This window comes from Squalius cephalus (assembly GCF_949319135.1).
Source record: "Squalius cephalus genome assembly, chromosome: 22".
Taxonomy (NCBI): Eukaryota; Metazoa; Chordata; class Actinopteri; order Cypriniformes; family Leuciscidae; genus Squalius; species Squalius cephalus.
The window spans coordinates 23,405,594-23,419,266 of record NC_137143.1 but is presented as its reverse complement, the minus strand read 5'-3'; the positions used below and the strand labels follow the sequence as shown (position 1 = coordinate 23,419,266).

General features: G+C 37.5%; 1 protein-coding gene and 1 long non-coding RNA gene across 2 annotated transcripts in view; one reads left to right on the top strand and one right to left on the bottom strand.

Annotated features, from left to right (window-relative positions):
• alpl (alkaline phosphatase, biomineralization associated) overlaps positions 1-13,673 on the bottom strand; it is a 343,644-nt gene that overhangs the window by 183,946 nt on the left and 146,025 nt on the right. The window lies entirely within an intron of this gene.
• LOC307150318 overlaps positions 1-13,673 on the top strand; it is a 33,892-nt gene that overhangs the window by 271 nt on the left and 19,948 nt on the right. The window lies entirely within an intron of this gene.

The following is a 13,673-nucleotide window of genomic DNA, read 5'->3' as shown; positions in this document are numbered from 1 at the left end:
GTAGGTTTATTTTTGAATAGTTTCTGTATAGCCACATTCCTTCCGATGTAGCCCACGAAAAAATATGGATTTTCTCAATAGCTAATTTGCTATTTTAAAGTTTTCAGCAAAACTTCGAAACAATTTATGAGGAACAGCAACAATTTAAAAATTAAGTAAGGCTAACACGAAAAAAAATGTAAGTGGTCACCAGAAGTAATAGATTTGTATAAAATTAGCTACAACTTTTAAAGACAAATGCTTGGCCAAAAATGGCATAAGGAAATCTCGAGAATAATTTAAACTTTTTTTTTATAATCTAACTTAAAATTTAATATAGTTGATTAAATAGGTAGGCTATATAATAATATACAATAGTTAATCAACTATAATTCAACCTTAAAGAAAAAAAAAAAGGAAATTGTTTTTGGGAAAGTGTTGACTTGTATCATTGGGATTTAATAAAACCTAAAGTTCTGAAAGAGAGTCTGGGTTTGCAGTAATTCGCAGTAATTATACTCCACCATTTCATTTGTTAGACCCGTGGAGTCCTTAGGAAATGCCATCTGCTTTGCCAAGCGTGGATGAAGAACAATTTTGGGGTCTATGAATAAATAAACACTTCCACCAGGCAATAATAATTCATGCATTTTTGTCTTTGAGCAGGGCGCAGATGACACAAGGAATTCATATGCGATGCATTCCCCCGAATTAAAACTATAAATAGATGGCAGCAATCACACAAAATAAATGAACTGTCAAAGCAAAACTATTTACAAGCAGAGCAGAATCCCTGCAATTAAAAGCAAATTTGTTGCATGTTTGAGTAAGTGGTAGCAGATAGGACACAGAAGCAGCCGGCCGTGACAGACAGATTTGGAGTGGTCTTTCGGCTCTTTTCGCGTGGTCATGGCTCTTAGGAACATTGGCAGAGAACAAAACAGCCACTCCACTCGAATACCTTACCATTTTACACCAGAGAGTGAGTTGACAGACATCTGCAGAGGCCATTACGCCCCACAATTATGATGTCAAGGACCATTTGCTATGCTGTTGTATAGACGAGTCACTTTCAAAATATACTATTTTGTAGCCCACTGTTATCACTAAATCATTGTGTCTGTAAATACCCACTGTGTTTAACTCTATTGCATTGTTTAGAATTGTTTATGGGAATGCCATGACACTGGAAAAATCAAATTTCTCTAACAAGGGGAAGATAAAAAAATATTTAAGGCTATCATAATTTCGTTTATGGACATTTATCTTATTTTGACCATTTACCATAAGGCCTATTTGAGTTTTCCAATTCCTCGGTTAAAACGCCTATATGAGTTTAAATTCAGAAACAAACAGTGAACAATGAACAGTGTGAAATGAAGCAACAGGTATCTGCTTATCTCTCCGTCTCTCCCTCCTCCCCTTTTCCTTCTCTCTTCCTTTGGGTGACCCAGTGGGACAATAAGGCAATGACAGATAAGGAATGATTTGCTAGAAGCAAAACCTTTAAAATAAACAAACCATTAGGCTGTGTTCTGAGAGGAACTAGTGCAAGCCGCCTGAGTGATTCTAATTCAGGTGAATTACAGACAAATTTCCCTGGCAAACTCGCAGCTGTGATAATAGCGCCCAGTCTAGAGCCTGCACAGTGTCCAGACTAGAACCCAGAACCTCGCTACGCTCACACAACCCAGTGGTCTGGTTCATAACACAACACCTCGCAGAGCACATGGCCATTAATGTGTGTGTATACGTGTTTGTGTGTGCGAGTGGGTGGGGGGTGTCAGGAAGACAAAGAGGGAAAAACTCAGTGCCATGTTTTTCTACCTGGGAAGCATGTTTTTGTTCTGTTTCTTTGGTTTCAAAGTGTGTGTTCCAGACTGTAGAGGAAACCAGAATCTGCCTAATTAAAGTGCATTGATTGAAGAGTGTTTTTCATGCATCTGGCACAAAGCATTTAAGTTTTAGCTTTTGCCGTGACAATAGGCCTTCTGGTCTCTTTGAATGTCCAATGATGTGTCAGTTTTTAAAAAAAATACTAGTACAGATATCTCTGATAAAGTGTAGCTTATGTTTTCACTCATTCATATGAAAAATCATCATACTGGCTCAGGGTTCAGCAAAGCTTCCTTTTTTTGTGGCATTTAGACTGTTAGCTTTGATGCTATAGTGTATAACGTTGACAAAATTCACTTTTAGCAGATAAAAAAAGATATTGATGACTTGTCTTGCACTCATGGGCTTATACAGTGTTTTGTAACAAGTAAATGATATCTAGAATCTGCTCTCCCTTTTACCACCTGCAATACTGACTAGCATTAGCTAGTAGCAAATCATGAAGTTTGTCCGAATGTGAATACTATATTGCTCTTAAAAATGAAGATTTCACAGCGATACCATAGAAGAACCATTTTGGAACGGTTAAAAACCATTTTTTTCTTAATGTGAAGAACATTGTCATGTGTGACATATGAAGTCAGCACATCGCTGAGTTTCAGTATCTGTGCGCTACGTATTTCTGTAAGTCTGAGTGATGCAAACAAGCTTTCACTCTATTCAGCCATAACGGACCATCTTTTGTCAATTGCAATTAATGTAGAATAATGTTGATACATTTATTATTATAATATTGAATATATCAATAATATGATACAAAACTTATAGTAATGAGTTCAAAAAAGTTGAAGTACACCCAACTTGAGATGATGGTGCGTTTAAGTCCTCTTGTGAAGTTTCTATATACAAGCTGGTGCGTTCACATCGCTTTGGTCAAAGTAAGATGATGTACTTTGTCTATAAAAATACAGCAACATTTTTAACCCTACACTACAAAATGATTAATAAAAATCTACATCTGGTGTGTTTTTGCGTTTTTAATTTTTCTATTCAATTTAAATGCAAACACAATCATTAGCCTATGGCCTACATTCTATTGGAATTGTACAATATATTGTATTTTATACATGCATCTTAGCTAGGTTATACCTTTTTTTTTTTTTTTTTAACGCTGCATCCACCATAATTTGACAGGCCCTCAACTCAGAAAAATCCCACTCGCAATTTGACTTAAGATCACATGACAATGTCAACATAGCTGATATGTATTCATTATACAATTATTACTAAATGTAACTTATAAACAATCAAGAATTCCATCACCTGATTTAAAGGTCCACTGAAGTGCCTTGAAACGCACAGCATTATTCAACTTGTTGACTAATTTCCACTGAAACAGGAAGACAGGGCGGGGCATATTGAACAGCTCCTCCCCTTTTAAAAAATAGCCAGTAGTGTTAGTTTAAATCACAGTTTAGCCAGAGCCATTGAACTCTGTAAAGCCGCAGTTTCCTCCTAATCTTTAACCGTTTCTCCTCCTAATCTCCTCCATATCGCTTTAAAATATAGCATTCTGTGCAGAATTCAAATGGGTCCATTACGTTTTGTGGTCTGTGCCAACTCTCACAAATGATGCGCTCTGTCTCTGGACTGAAGCAGACTGTGCACGCTGCGGTGGTTTGCGTGACACTAACGTGAAACTAGACTTAATTCGCCCCAATGGAAAGCATATTTACACCGTCTGAACCGTCTCCTATCCCCTATATAGTGCCATTCGCCATGTAGAAAATAGTAAATGTGTGAAGCGGCAGCTTCAGTGTCTATTTGGTGTCAGGAAGCTGTAGATTCTAGAGAGTATTTGATTGGACAGAACATCTGATGAGAAGCTAGTGCAGGGTGATGTCATCAAAATCACTGATCCATTGGAGGAAGTGAGAAACTTAAGATTTGAATGCTTATATCTTCTAAATGCAAATTGTGTCATTGTTTTGGAGCAGACTATCTTATAGATATCAGTAAGACTAACATATTCATACCAAAAGCCAAAAAACTTAAATTTTGATTTCGTGGGGAAATCTACGCGATTTATAAACGCTGCTGTGTGTCGTTCTTAATTTTAGCGAATCAGCGCCACTACTGGCATCAAATGGAACTGCAATCAGTTTTGAGCGAACAACGCAGTCTCATCGAAAGTTGGGGAGAATTGTATAAATGTTGTTTCCCAACAGTCTGTGCAGAGCAATGTCACGGTCTCGAGCGCTTGATTGCAAGCGGTGATCCGCTTCGGCCGCAGGTTTCTTCTCAGCGGGATGTCATTACGCTAAAGCTCTCACACGCTGAGCCCCACACACGGACGCACGTGCGCCGTTCTGGGGGGTGGGGGGGTGGGGGGTGAATGGTGGATGAATGGCCCACAACGAGCTCTGCTTCTGATCAAGAGCTGGCCGGCCGGGCGAGTGTGTAAGGAAATACTCTAGTGGGACCATCAGAGCGCATTAGACTGACCGAGAGCAGCCTGGGGGAAACGCAGCTGCCCGGAGAACACACTGCAGCAGTATTTCATCAACATTAAATACTCGCCTTTAATCCCAACGTATGCAGGCCACACCGAGAACGAGCGGTCAGTAGCATATTTGTGTTTACAGGTTTTCTGTTAATTGCTGTCTAGGACGACTGCAGTCAAGTTCACTTACACAGGGCAGTTGTCGCTGGCTTAAGAACACGAGTCACATTTTTATGTAGCCTACTGGAAACATGCAAGAAAGAAAAATGAGTCGCATCATTTTGGCTTCTATATACTTGACTTAAATTGGCAAGCCCAATCTTACATTCACTGGTAAGAGTGTGTGTGTGTGTGTGTGTGTAAATGGAATGCTGGTGTACCCCACAAACTAAGCCTTGAGTGTTTGTAAACAGTCTGTCATTTCTCAAAAATGCCTATGATAATTGCTCTTGGTCTAGGAAGTGCAATTGCAGCACAATTATACCCAATTCGGCATTTAGCTTCTAGCTGTGTGTTTGAGTGATCCTAATTGTTGTGGGACTGTGCATTTATTATTTCTTTATCTGTAGTCACACGCTCCCCCAATACGACCAACAACTTCAGGCAAATCTAAATCACATTCTATGTTTTTTTTTTTTTTTTTTAAGTGATTAACCTGTAAACTAACAGGTAGAAACATGTTGCAAGGTGCTGTTTAGGTGTGTTTGTAGTTTAAAAAAAAAAAAAAACTTCCAACAGACAAAATAGGCTACATCAGATATTGTTTTCAATCATTTATATTCTTGAATAATCTCCAAAATCACATATTCTGTTCAAAACTTTGCATCAGTTTGGTTCACTCAGGCTGAATAAACTATGAGCTCAATAATCTATAATAACCTAAAATAATACATCGGAAAAATACATTCCTTTAAATTACTTATTTTTAAACAAGGGTTGACTTGAAAAAGCAACAATGACTATAATTCAGATTCTATTCTATTCAATAAGGATTAATAATAAACATCGTTGAAATTTAAATTTATTAATGATGGTATTAAATAATGCTTCCATTGTATATTATTATTAATACTATTTGCACCATCTCTGAGGGAGGCATTTTTGCCTTTTCCACTTTAAAAATTAATTAGCCTAATATACATCTGGATAATACATAAAGATATAGATATACAGATTATCTGTTATATAAAAAAAAAATCAGTCATGCCGTTTCGATGTTCAACTGCTGATGTTCTGATGAACTAAGTTCTAAGTAACATCAACTGGAAAATTTAAGTTGGGGGAGGGGGGCATATTACCCCTTTGATTAGATCTGTAAAATGTGCTGAAACATAAAATCCAAAAAAAAAAAAAAAACTTTTGTCTTCACATTACATTTAGAGTAATCCACAGTATGAGTTCTCCCTCATTAGCCTTGCCAGAATGGTTTATGTGCACAAACACTGCTTGATGAAAACTCAGTGATTTCATTCAAGGCTTGACAAATGAATTCCCATCAGTGCTTTTCATCTGTAATTCCGCTCGATGTGACACGCTAATAGCGTGATTTGTCTGTGAGGTGTTAGTGATGTCCGCCTTAATAGACACGACCCACTCAAACACAAGGATAGAATAACACATCTCTCAACAAAGATGTTTTTTTGCGTGCACTTCCACCTTTCCATTGACAGCTGCTGTCACCAGTGTGTTATAAAGAACTCCATATGCTTGTGTACAGCCTGTGATGTCTTCTTTAACACATTTGAACACATGAGCGTTCACCTCAGCTGTCCTTAGGGAAAGGTGGAGAGTGTATTTGTTGGGTGTGATAAACTGAACCTAAATGTTGGCAACACTGCTACAAAGTCACATCTATTCATGGTGTGAAAATCCTGTGTATCCTCGGATTACCGTCAATATGATAATTGCCCTAACAATAATGTTTTAATGTTTATTTATGCCAATAATTTCACAGGCGCATTGGTTAATGTGTTTTATAGCTCAGTACTGGCATAAATATTTTGCTGTCAGTTGTCTTTGTCGTAAACAATCAGATTTGTAATGTTCGACAGCATATAATTCACAGCGTCTGGAAACAAGACAAAGGAATCACTCACCCACAAAAGAAACTGCTGCCATTATTTACTCATCCTCACATCTATCCCACATTCACATCTTGGATTTGTCTTGTTTGTGTCTTGTTTGGTTATCACATATCGAAAATAATTGTGCCGTTTGCCTTTTTTTTTTTTTTCATTCTAGTTGCAAGCTTTGGTGGAAGTAAATATTTTATTGAATATCATTAATTATCATGAATAATTCTCGCTTCCTAAGACATAAATATTTATGTTTATTGCATACACTAATACAATATAAACTTCTTTCTTGGTGTTGTTTTTTTTTTTTTTTTTTTTTTGACAGCTACATGGCAAAAACTACAAGACATTTAAAAAAAAAATCCTACTTTTGTGTTCCACTGTAGAAAATAACAGACACGTACAGATTTGGAGAGACAATTTGCATGTTGGCGGTGAATTTTCATTGATACAGTACATAGAAGTATTTTTACATATTTTGTGCTTTAAATTTGTGTCAAATCTAGAATCCAACCAGTATCCTTTATTTATTTATTTATTTATTTGGTGGTAGCTTTTAAACTCTTCTTTTGTAAAGGAAGACTTAATGGGCTTGGATCTCAGGGCGTTAGCGCTGACTGTCTTGTCGACCACCCCTTGGGAGAGCTGTATAGTCTGTTTGTTGGGTGTGATAAATTGGTCACATGCTTGAACCTAAAGGTTGGCAAATTAACAGTTAATTAGGGTTTGATAAATAGCAGATCTGCTCTAGCCCCATTCAGCTGCTGCAGGCCCTCTCTCGACCCACTCTCTCTAAGGCAAGTGTTTATGTGCTGGTAACAAGTGTCGATGCAGACTGTTATGTCTGCATTTTGTCACATGAGGGGATTGCTCTCAGATGTGCTCCTTCCCCCAAGCGTACACACACATACACACACACACACGCAATACACATCTATGCTCAGGTTACTGCACATGGCACTCTTTTTCTCCCAACACACACATAGTTTAAAACCTCATCCTTTATGTTTTCACTAATAGAGAACATGTTCAGAAGATCTTTCCTTACTATTGTAAGCCATGACAGAAATCTTTAGCGCAGTAACTTGCCAGCTAAAAGGGAACATTTTCAGAACTTTAACGTTCTTGCAAGTTTCGTTAACACTACAATATGGTTTCATTTGTTAATATTAGGTAATACTGTATTAACAAACATGAATTAACCATGAGCGATACATTTGTTACTGTCTTTGTTCATCTTTGTTAACGTTAGTTAATACAAATGCATTGTTTGTTCATGTTTCTTCACAGTGCATTAACTAATGTTTACAAATACAACTTTTGATTTTAATAATGTATTAGTAATGTTGAAATTATCATTAACAAAGATTAATAAATGCTGTAGAAGTGCAGTTCATTATTAGTTCATGTTAACTAGTTAACTAATGAAACCTTATTGTAAAGTGTTACCCAAGGTTCTCTTAAAGTTATGAATAAACTTTCTTCTAGTAACATTAATAGAATGTCTGTTCAAAGTTATTTGGTCTTTAATAATGTTCTTAAATGTTAGCACAAAAACGTTTTTTTATACATTGTTCATGGAATGTTCTGAAACATTTTTTAAATGTTACCACTATTACCAAGTGGAATGTTCCCTTAACGTTCGCATAACCAAGAAATAACATTTTTAAAACTTGAGAATGTTCAGTTATACATAACATATTGTTACACATTTGTCAAATGAATGTACAAATAGCCAAATTCAGTCATGTACCTCCAAAATTACAGTGACGATTCGTGAATATTTAAATGTGGATATTTATTTTTTTTAAATCTGTTGTGATCATAGCAGGAAAAATGTCATTATCAGTTTGTGTTATCAATTTTATTTACTAAATCATGCATAATTTTAAGCTGTCTTCTCTCCTTCAGAAATTACACATGGTTTTGTATTGTTTTTGGGCTTGATTTATTAGCAATATTGCATAATTTCACTCATTGCCCTGTTTTTATGAATGTGATGGCCTCCTTTAGGTCATCAGAAATGTTTATTCTGTGTATTATCTGCTGAAAATGACATTCAGAATGCACAGAGGGCAACTCTGCTTTGCCATAACTATTAATAATAAATTTATTTATGTATTTATTTATGTATTTCACTTTAAGCATCTTTTTCAGGTTTATTAAAATATGTATTTAAATAGTCTTATGTCACTATTAATCTTAGCTTTAAAATCTGATATGACATGACTTCCATTTGAGGATGTTTTTTTTTTATTAACAAAAATATGAATACAAAATATGAATTCATATTATAGGCAGTTTTCAGTTTTAATGACAATTGTACAGCCCAGGTGTAATATTGACCTTTGTGTACTTCCAGCTTATTTGTATCTGACTTAATTAAGTTATACATTCAATTTACATGCATTGTCTGCTATTATGCCAAAGATATTTGGCAACTTTACACATTCCTTGGTGTATTATTATAAAGAAACAAAACCCAATACAACTAATATTCCTGTTTATAGAACCTGCACACACATATATGCATATATGCCCTGCTTTATGCCGATTTTCTCTTATTCTTTTGTTCCAAATGTATTAGTCACTGGCTCATCAGTGGACTCTTGGACCTAAACGGACATTCACAGTGTCGGTGGTGTTCATCTCTGCAGATGACATGTAAATTAAACTGTGCCAAGAGAGGAAGGGTAGTTTGTAAAAACACGCTCTGTGACCCCTTAGAGAGTCATTCATGTTTCAACAGTGGAGCGTGGGGCCAGGAGACGGGAGGAAACAGGAGCATGTATGGACATTAATTACTCTATGTGCGGTACTGCTGAAGTAATAATGTGCTGCAGTTCCTAGACTGACAGCCAGAACTCCCTGCCACTTCATCAAGCAACCTGACACTGAGTATACAGTCCATTTGATTGTAAAGAGCTGCAGATGCCCTCCTTTATGGACTAATAAAGTCAGATATAGGCATGTAAATTCATTGACTGCAGGCTGCGGTTGTCACGGTCCTATGCTCTCAAACAAACTCATAATTTCAGTTTAAGCAATATCTTGTATTTCAAGACATTTGTCATGTTTTTGTCCTTAAACGCTTTTGGGTGTGGGACTAATTTCTTAGGCATCTAACCAAAGCCTCCGTTGCTAATTCCAAAACGTAATTTTAGAGCTAGTAACGGGCTTGAGCCATTGATAGCAGACTAATGCAGTTATTATTAGAGAGAGAGAGAGAGAGAGAGAGATTTAGCATGTATGAATTACCTGAGTCCTGCGTTTTTAACAGTGTTCGACAGCAGCATCTACTAATAGCCAAACTAAGTTTCTCTGCTTCAAGAGCAGTGCCGTTATTACATCGCTAGTGAGAAATGTCATGTAGCTTTTAAGTTGTTAAACTATTTTACTGATAAAATCATCAGATCAGCGCTGATAACACGTTTCTGTGCGACTGTGTGTGTATGTTTGAGGGGGAGAGAGAAAGAGCATGTGCTTGAATCCTGTACATAATAAAAGGTTCTTTTGTGGCAAAATAACGGAAATAATGTAATTTTTATCCTATTGTTTACTATATTTATTTTCTTGGTCAGTGTCATTGTGGGGTTTGGTTCTTTTGCTGCTGAAGGCTGTAAGGACCTTTGAAATAACTGAAATCGTTTGGCGAAGTAATGCACTCAAGACCTGCCTGGAACTACTTTAGCCGTGCTTTGGAAAGCCGTGAAACAAGTTGCACAACCTTAGAACGTTTCGTCAACCAATCAGATTCAGGCATTCAACAGCCCTGTAGTATAAATGTTGCATTCACGCCATGTTGTAATTGCTGTAATTTTCGAGATGACAACACGTGACGTTCTAAATTAATCTGCAATGGTCAGGAGGTACAGCGGTCATGTAGAAGTAGGAGCTCTCAGAATATTCCCAGCTTTCAATTTACGAGCTCTACAAGGATGTGAATGCTTTTTGCACGTTGAAATCTCATAATTATGGTAATTATGACGTGAGGTGAACGCACATATAGCCTATATATAATAGTCTGCATTTTTTATTATTGTTGTTATTATATTAGATTATTTTCCCACATAGAAACTTTTCCAAAACCCACCAGACTGCCAGATAATCTGGCTTTGTGGTTTCCAGCAAAGTATAATGCCTTATCAAGAAAGCGAGCGACACCAGAACTCCCACACGTTGGACAGCCAGAATTACTTTAGACATCCGTAAGGATATGATGTGAAGCTTTAAAAAAAGTAATAATGTAGCACACATGTAGTCAGCCAAACTCTCCCTGACAAGTGAATATTTTATTTAATTCCCGACGTCCAGCAATCAATCAGAATCAAAACAGCTGCTTTGGCTCAGAGTACCAGTGTTGCTCTAATCAACACCATTTACCATGATCCTGGCAGCTCTGTTGAAGGCAGAGACAGCACATGGTGCAACCGAACGGTGGCGTGGCCCCCAATTCTTAGACAGTCATTAGCAATAATGCTTATGTTAGTGTTCCTGGTTGGTCGCCAGCTACGTTAAAAGTTTTATGTATCCTTTAATTAACCAAAGAGCCATAATGAGATGTATATTAAAGCAATTTCACACAAGCAATTGTGCTGTGGAACTTAATATGGTTAAGAGTGAGATATTGCATTTAAACAATATTTAAATAAGTTAAGCCAAAGCATCAAGCTTTACAAGTAGTTTTTTCTATTTAAAATAATAATAAAATTCTTAAAACGAGAAATTTACCTGAGAAGCAACACTGCGTAAGATATTAAGATTTGTTTTAATACAACTGAATGTTACTGAACTGGAAGAGTTCCATTCCAGGTTCCATTTCCCATTCCAGGTTTTCCATTTCCCATTCATCGCTCGCTAGTGAGAGAAACGAGAGAAAGGGTGTGTTCGACTTGAATCTGCGCTGTGCAGAGCGATCGGTGTATGTCCTCAAAGTACCGCGAGAGCAGACGGCTACACATGCTTTCGAAACGCTCTATACTTTGATGTCAAAAGTGGAAAATGTTGGTCATAGATGTACATTTACACAGAAACTGACCCCTAACTGCAACTTTCAGACGCCATCTTTATTTATTAGTAACTTTCATGGAATGGAAAGCACAGGATTGTGGGATATCAAAGGCAGAAAAGGATACATCTATGCCTTCAATAATGTATCAAATGAAGGGATCTCAGGAGACAGGAAGTGAAGCTAACATTGGATTCGGACATGCCTTGATACCTTCCTGCCTTGGAATTCATCCTCCGAAGGCAGAATTTTTCAGCTTTCGGACCATTGAAATCACACAGCTTTCACATAGCTCACATATTCTGGTCTCTGGCCTGCTGCAAACAGAGTAAAGCAAAGTGATACAAACAGTAAAGCGTCTCTGGTTGTACTAAACATATAAGGTTAGAGGACTGAAACTAACTAATCATAATCCTTAGAAATTCTTAAAACCATTTTGAATGTGTTGGCCTGTAGAATAGGACTGTATCAGGGCAGGAAAACCCCTCGTTGAATATCTGGCTTAATCTTTTCTTGGCCTTGATCATTCTCTTAAAAATCTTCTTTTAACAATGCAATTGAGGAAGCGGAGGCGCACCAAAAGTGGTTAAATGTGGTCTGGCTCGCCAGCGCACGGGCTGTGATGGACTTCCTCTGCAAAGTATTTCATTTTGGATACAGTCCCTTTCTAAACACAGCGCACCTGGGACAACAGCTTTGGTTCCAGACCCAGTGTTAATCAGCAGCAATGCATGCCTGCCAGCGGCTCGTATATACAATTAATACTGTGCCCTGACTTTTAACAGCCGATACCGCTGCTCTTATGAAAACAGAATACCGCAGAGTGCCACGACTCCAGCGTTTAGCCGAGGCAGAATGACAACATTTTTACGGAAATCTTCCTGATTGCTGAAAGGATCTCAAAGAATTCGCAGGGAAAGTGGCAAAGAAAAATATTTAAGCGGCCCTAATGCATTCTTTCATGAGCTGCGGTGTGTCCATTGCCTCTGCAATAAGACAAAACATATATTCTGCAGAATCCAACGGTTGTCTCTTTGGAAAGCAAGTTATTTCACATGAAGGTATCCACGACTAGGCTTTCTTAGTGTTTGACATTCCAGTATTGATTCCACTCAGAGGGTGTGGAGGGGATTTCCGCCATAATCCAGTGAAAGAGGTAAGTCTTTGGAAAGTCTTATCTAACACCTATTTAGTCTGCCGTTTACAATGACACAAGTTGACACATGGTAAATATTCCTTTCTTTTTTTTCTTCTTCAAGCATTACTTGAAATTGCTAGATCTGCGGCTTAAAGAGCAAATCCACCTCATTTGTATTTTGAAACCGATATTGGCAACGATCTGATAACCCTCTAGACGAGTATGACTGTATAGCTCTTTGGGGGCTTTTACATAAACAGGATAATGCAAAATGCTAGTGACTAATAGCCTATCAGAGACATGCACCCCAGCAGCATTCGAGAGAGGTCAGCCGTAGTCATTAAGTTAATGTTCGTCCACAGTTTGGGCTAAACACAGCACCTTTTATGGAATTATCATAATTAGTCTAACCATTAGCCTTAATGGGGAGTAATGGCCAGTTAGATGTTATTTGGTAAAACAACACGCCAGAGGCCGAAGGTGTTTTATTACGTCTCTATATTAAGCGTGTTCTGGAAGGTAGAAAATGTTTCCAGATCGAGGGCGAAATTGGCTCTGTGCTAATTCAGTTTCCACATCAAGCAGAGGAAAGACCACCCACTAAGAAAGTCCAACTTGGCATGTCTGTATGCTGTGACTCACTTTAAGTTTCTGTGAATGTGATTGGACTTTTAGCTCAACCTCACATGATAATGAAGCGTTTTCCTTTTCGTTGGCATCATAAGTGCTCTGATCTTGCTGATTAATTCAGTACAATCCATAGTAGCTCTGATAAAACCGTGTAAGCAACCACAACAAAAACCTTTTCCACTGAAAATCAATGTCAACGATTGTCGATTTATCAAAATAGCGAGATGTATTGCCTGGGAAAACCATAACCTCTGGCATTGCTACATACAATCATTTTTTTAATGTGGGTTGTTTTATTCTGTGTTGTTCATTCCTTCGCTCTCCCTCTAATTGCATGTTTGCGTTTCATTCCCTTTGGGTTACCCCATGCTCCACACCATAGAAAAGCTTTTGAACGACAAGAAGAACATGGCATCAGAAGGTAACTCTCATTCCAGCGGATGGGATCGTGCTTGTTAATCAAATGCTTTCCAGATCACACTTGAACTGGAGTAATTACTCTTT